The sequence below is a fragment of the Pyxicephalus adspersus genome, chromosome 3, assembly GCF_032062135.1.
Source record: "Pyxicephalus adspersus chromosome 3, UCB_Pads_2.0, whole genome shotgun sequence".
Taxonomy (NCBI): Eukaryota; Metazoa; Chordata; class Amphibia; order Anura; family Pyxicephalidae; genus Pyxicephalus; species Pyxicephalus adspersus.
Window position 1 is genome coordinate 115,738,880 of NC_092860.1, and position 7,109 is coordinate 115,745,988.

Genomic DNA, 7,109 nt, shown 5'->3' on the forward strand with positions numbered 1-7,109 from the left:
GTATAATCTAGGACAGATAAGCCTGTTAAATTCCAAAAAAAAAAGTATTTAAAACTGTCCTCAAAGCTTCAATAATTTCTGTTTTATATTGGCCTTGAGTAAAGCTTTAATTCTTACCTTCTCTGTAAATTGTTTTCCCATTCTATATTATTATGATGCCTGTAAATGTGTCTATATATTTTCCATTTTGCACTTCTATTTATTGTTTAATACATTTAAGGGTAAATAAATACACGTAGTAGTTCAGTTAATAAAATATATATCAAAGTGGTTGTGCAACAGCATATTCTAAATCCATTCATATTTATAGCACATTATACATATACATATCTACATTAGAAAACCATGCACATGGTGTCCTGCACCAACCTTTCCAATGCTTTTCTTTTTTTTTGTTCTATATATTTTATGAGATATTTCAGCGCAGACTTATGGGTTAATTTAGAATCTAATGTTACCAGATACTTGCAATATTCTTTTAATTAAATATGGATTACAACCATATGAGTAATGTGTTCATAATAACAAAGAGGAATGTCATGTATGAACAGGTTTTTGTTTTTATAGTAACCAGTAAGTCAAATCTAATAATATTTAGAACTTTGTTAAACATATCCTTGACAAACCTTCTGTTAAATCTTCTGTTGCAAAATGGCCAAACAGGATCTTTGCTTTTTTGTACTACACAGCTCAACAAAAATACATTTTTTTCACTTGCCAAACATATTTAGTGTATTTCAGGTCTGCTGAATCCAGAAATTACATCAGTTTCATTAAATTGGCTCTAGTTCTTGTGATACAGGAATCAGAATAGACAATTTTACCAACAACAAATGTTAACACAACATATTATTTTCAATCTTTATTTACACCGATGTTTTGCATTTTTAATATTAAATGTAGCATTATTTTCATGAAACTTTAATTTGCCTTCTTTTTATTCATACATTTTCTTTTTTTTACAGAAACATGAGTTCTTCGAAAAGAAGTTGTTTAAATGACCCTAATGTATTTTGCTACATTTGTGGTGAATATTCTCATAAAAACTAAGAAGCAACATTACAGAATTTGTGAAACAAGCATATCTTGCATATTTTGGTAATAAACTGGGGGACCAAGATAAGAATTGGGCACCCCATATGGTAGGCAAAACTTGTGTAGAGTGTCTACTTCAGTGGAAAAATGGAAAACTGAAAAGTTTGAAATTTGGTGTACCTATGGTATGGCAAGAGCCCAAAAGCCATCATAATGATTGTTATTTTTGTGCTGTGAATGTAGAAGGTTTCAATCATTACAAGAAAAACAAGTGGAATACCCTGATTTGGAATCGGCAGGACGACCTGTGCCGCATGGTGCTGATGTTCCCATACCAGTGTCCAGTACACTTTCTGATATTCCTGTATCCGACATGTAGGATATACAAGGTTTGGAGTGCAATCCAGGAGTTAGCAGTGTAAGTGAAAATGAAGGAAGTGTTTCCTCAAACCAGCAGTTCTCTCAAGAAGAACTCAATGAATTATTACGTGGCCTAAACTGAACTTTTAGCATCCGGGCTAAAAGAAAACAAGGACAAGAAAGGTGACACTCCTACCATATTTCAGTAAAGATGGAGACTTTATGTACTGTTGTAACATCCCTGGACTACTAGCCCATATGGGAGTACCAGAATACTGAGCAGAAGACTGGTGGCTTTTCATAGACAGTTCCACTCGAAGTTTGAAATCTGTTTTTCTGCATGGCAACTGCTATGCATCAATTCCAATTGGTCACTCAACAAAACCTAAAGAAGAATATCAAAATATCAAAATGGTCTTACAAAAGCTTTGCTATCATGAATACCAATGGCCCATATGTGTTGATTAAAAAATGTTGAACTTACTACTTGAACAGCAAAGTGGATACACAAAGTACCCATTGATTGTCCTGATCATCAGCATAAAATAAAATCATACAAATGGATTATTTCAATTATTTCTTTGTGATTAGTTCTGTAAATATACTGAATATAGAATATATTGACATTAAGTATTTTAAAAATTTAAATGTGTATACATAGGCATATCTAGTTTAGTTTTGCTTAATTTTCATGTTACATTAGTCATTATTTCAAAAACTAGAAAGCAAAATTAACTCCATATTTGTAATCTGTACATCAAACATAACCTAAAATGACTTTAATCTGTTTGGCAAGAAAATGTTTGGTGACCAGTGTTATATTCAAGCTGAGCAAATTCTGTCAGTTTTGAAACATGATATAACATATACGATAAAAATGTAAAAACTACAATTCCCTCCTAATGTGTGTTAAATCCCCCACCTCTTAGATTGTAAGTTCTTCTGGGCAGGGTCCTCTCCTCCTCCTGAGTCATTGTTTGTATCTGACTGTCATTTGCAAACCCCCTATTTGCTGCACAGCGTAATATCTTGGTGCTATATAAATCCTGTTTAATAAAGTTATAATCATCCTAGATATATTTTCCATATTTACTGTAGGTGCTAACAATTGTATAAATAAAACTATAGAATGTTCTAATGACCGTTTTAGGTTAAATTGATTTCCGATGAGAGACTGGACAAGTTCTTCCAAATTCTTTTGGGGGCCGTTTTCTACTAAAATATGCTATTTTCAAAGCAATTGTACTTTACTAAGCAGTGTATAACGTTACCTTCAAAAATATATTAAACAAAAAGCAAGTATAAGTCTGAATGTAATGGAGATCGCTGAACATACAAGAAACAGAATGCTTTGAAAATATAGAAAAAACTTAATCTCAAAATAAACTCTTTGTCTTTCAATATTAGAAGTTACAATCTGGTGGACAATTTATAGCTTTTAACACCATGAAATGGCAAATGCACAGAAGTATGATATAATAAAAGGATTTCAATCCAGGCAGGGATTTAACTAAGGGTTTAAGAACCCGCCCAATTTATGTTAGTTAATTTGCAATGGCTCCAATTGTTAAAATAATTGTATGAACAGTTGTAAATGTGGGAAACAAAGGATAGATAACCAACTTCCAAATCATCATGTGTAAATATCTTTTATACTAAATACTATTCCGGATCTTTCTACAATTCCTGACAATATTTAGATATGGCACTGGAGTATAGATATTTTTAAGCAAAAAAATAATTAATAAAAAATAATGTGGGACTTTCAAGGATCGTCTAAGCACATATATTTACTGTTTAAATTATACCCTTTAATGAAAACATTATTTAGGACTAAATATTCAAGTCTAATTATTCAAGTGACTTCACAGAGCAGGGCACAGTCCAGTAAAAACATTTTAACACCTTCAAATCCACTTCACCTGCGGGCACAGGATTCTTTTTTGTTGGGAAGAAAGATGAGTCCCTGCATCCCTGTATTGATTACAGGGGTCTGAATAAAATAATTGTCAAGAACTGATATCCATTACCCCTTATCTCTAAACTGTTCGACCGCATTCAAGGTGCCACCGAGTTCTCTAAGTTGGATCTGCGCAGGGCCTATAACCTTATCCGAATTAAGGAAGGGGACGAGTGGAAGACTGCTTTCAATACTCGTGATGGACAAAGTTTGTGAATGAGGTATTTTGCGATCTGCTTTACACCTGTGTGGTCGTCTACTTGGACGATTTTCTAATCTTTTCCAGGGATCTTCCCTCGCATCAGGTACATGTAAGGACTGTGCTTCAACGTTTTAAGGAGCACTGCCTGTATGCCAAACTGGAGAAATGTCTCTTTGAACTCCCTGAAGTGCCTTTCCTAGGTTACATGATCTCCAATCAGGGGTTACGCATGGATCCCGAGAAAGTTTTGTATGTTCTGAAGTGGCCATTACCTCAAGGTCTCAAGGCTTTTCAAAGGTTCCTTGGCTTCACCAATTACTACAGACAGTTTGTTAAGGGTTACTTCTCCATCGTGGCTCCTATCACGGCCCTCGCTAAGAAGGGGGTTAACTGCAAGGTGTGGCCTAAGGAAGCTCTCCAGGCCTTCAAGGTCTTGAAGCAGGCCTTCACAGCAGCTCCTGTTCTGTTGCATCCTGATCCTATGAAGCCCTTTTTTCTGGAGGTTGATGCTTCTGCTGTGTAAGTAGGAGCTGTTCTCTCCCAACAGGGGTCCTTGTGCAAATTACGTTTATGTGGTTTCTTCTCGAGAAACTTTGCACCCACAGAAAGGAATTGCACTGTCGGGGATCGAGAACTATTGGAGGAATGGCGTCACCTTCTAGAGGGAGCACTCTTTCTGATTACTATGTATACCGATCACAAGAACCTCTAGTACCTCCAGACAGCCCAAAGGCAAGCTAGCTGGGCCTTATTTTTTTCCAGGTTCCATTTTCACACTTACCTTCCACCCTCGACCTAAGAACACTAAAGCTGATGCCCTGTCTCATTCTTTTGACTCTGAAGATACAGAGAAGGAACCTGCGCACATTATAGATCCGTCCAGAATGCTCCAGGCGGCTCCAGTACGTTTTGAAGAACATTCCTCCTGGGAAGCAATTTCTAAAGAAGGCTCTCTGTTCCCGTATTCTGACATGGGGCACATTTCTAAGGTTGCTGGCCACCAAGGGCTACGAAGGACCTTTGAGTTCATCTCACGCCAGTATTGGTGGCCAACCCTAAAGCAAGATATAAAAGACTTTATTGCTTCCTGTTCCAAGTGTGCAGAAAGTAAAGGTCTTAAAAGATTACCTTCTGGTCCCCTCCTTCCTCTGCCAGTGCCCAAATGCCCTTGGACTCATATCTCCATGGACTTCATCACTGACCTACCCTTATCGAATGGCTGTATCGTTATTTGGGTTGTAGTAGATTGATTTTCTAAGATGGCTCATTTCATTCCTTTTGAAAGGACTTCCTTCAGCTCCAGCATTGGCCAAACATTCCTTCAGGAAGTATTCCGTCTCCATGGTCTTCCCCTGTAGTATTGTCTCAGATCGAGGGGTACAGTTCACATCTCCGTTCTGGAGGGCCCTGGGTTGCCTCCTGGAGATTCAGCTGGATTTCTCCTCGGCTTACCTCCCACAATCCAATGGACAGACGGAAAGAGTCAATCAATGCCTGGAACAATTTCTTCGTTTCTATGTATCTGCCAGGCAGGATAATTGGAGTTACTAGCTTGGGCCGAATTTGCTTATAATAGTGGGGTCAGTGAGTCTGCAGGTTTCGGCTCTTTCGTCGATTTTGGTACTTTGCCTTCGGTTATCTCTAGCTGTCAGCTGCTACCTGCACGGGTGAGTCTGAGGGCCGCAACCTGGGTGCCGTTCGCAGAAAAACCCAACACCCCTTGTGGGGTGCTCTGGTGAACACCGGGTGGTACCTTAGACTCTGCGCCTCTGATATCACCTTGTGACAGTTACATTACATGTTTAAATATTTTTTTTATTTTTTTTTTAACAGATTTTTGTGTTTTGGTATTAAAAGTTTATTATTAAATCTAATAAATATCAGTGAATTATGCCTAAGAATAAGGTTGAATTACAGCCTACAAAAATAATTTTCCATGCAAAAAATTGTACTGCTTTTTGCATGGAAATTTGGATGGAATTAGACCACTAGTAAAGGTTAATAGTGCAAATATGTAACTATTTGTTTTCTCCAATGTATATATAATGTAACATTTCTACTGAGATGAATGTATAACCAAAGCTATATATTGAATAGTTTTATGTATAATCAAAGGTATATATTGATTAGTTTTATTTTACTTTACTTTATTCTGTTTAGCATAATGCTAACACAATATTCCACACTAACATGACCAAAACGACATTCACTCATTTCACCTAGGAAACATCTACCTAGGACTGATTTTCACTTCCTATATCCACGGGAATTACCCACTGTAGCAGTTGGGTCTTGTGGGGGACCTAGCGCTGTCCGATTTGGCCGGCTGCCCTGTCATGGGGCGTTGGAATACCCCACTCCCCCGTTCTGGACATGCCTATGTCACATCTGCTGATCACCTTGCTGCCAATCAGGAGCATACAGCCTAGCGCCGGCAGCAAGGCAACTCCACCTACGTCATTGGGATACCCTGCTTATTACACACCACTGTGAGGGCGTGCCATACGACCTGGATCTGACGTCACATGGCGGGCTCCACCCTGACCCAACCTGTTCACCCTACAGGACTCACTGAGTACACATCACTCAGTGGCCATGTACTAACCCCCGGACCCGACACAAGACTGCTATTGCACATGGTACTTCAGCAGTCTTACTAGGACCCCTAAAATACCACCAACACTAGGTATGTATAATCTCTCCACGAGCACCTTAAGTAAGTAAAAACCTTTTGATATCTCCCAAATAGGAGTTATAACAGTTTGCTTATATTGTACACTGCACTGCAAAAAAGAAAAGACCATAACCACCTGCCATAGAATATGGAACTATACTTTTTCCACAATATTAAAAAAATCAGGGAATACTGAAGTCAATCATATATCCTCGCCATCAGGGTGAGCAGACCATTGTTTAAAGGGTAAAATAAGTGTTGACCATCATAACATACACCATTAACATATTGATTCTTTATGCCACACCAATACCATCACTTATTTGACCAATATATACCCCTATTATCCTTGGAACTTATTTAACAATATCTCAATTCACTGTATACCATGTTTTACCCATATAGATACAATATTTCATATATTCATATTTCACCTAATAAGTATCACTATGAATGACTAGAGTAATTACAGGTATCACAGTACCTTTGAATGATAATATGTTTGATTAAATCTAAACCAATGCCATTAAAATGATTCTGTATACCATATATTATGTGATTATCATTATTAATTATGTTTTATATATTTTTGTATCTTTTGTTCTCACTTTACCTAAGTATATGAACACCTAACATACCTTGACCGCTCTAACTTCTACCCTTGAGGAAACCTCTTTAGGTGAAATGCGTTGGGTTTAAACATAACCAGAACGGTCAACCGGACAACTAGCGATACATGACAGGACAAACATGTATAGTTCAAATATCTTAACTCTGTGCTGCCACAACAGAGATTGAAGATATTAAAATGTATCTGTAATTATGTATGGATCGAGATTGTGTTAACACATAATTACCTTATCGTGCCATTAAACCCC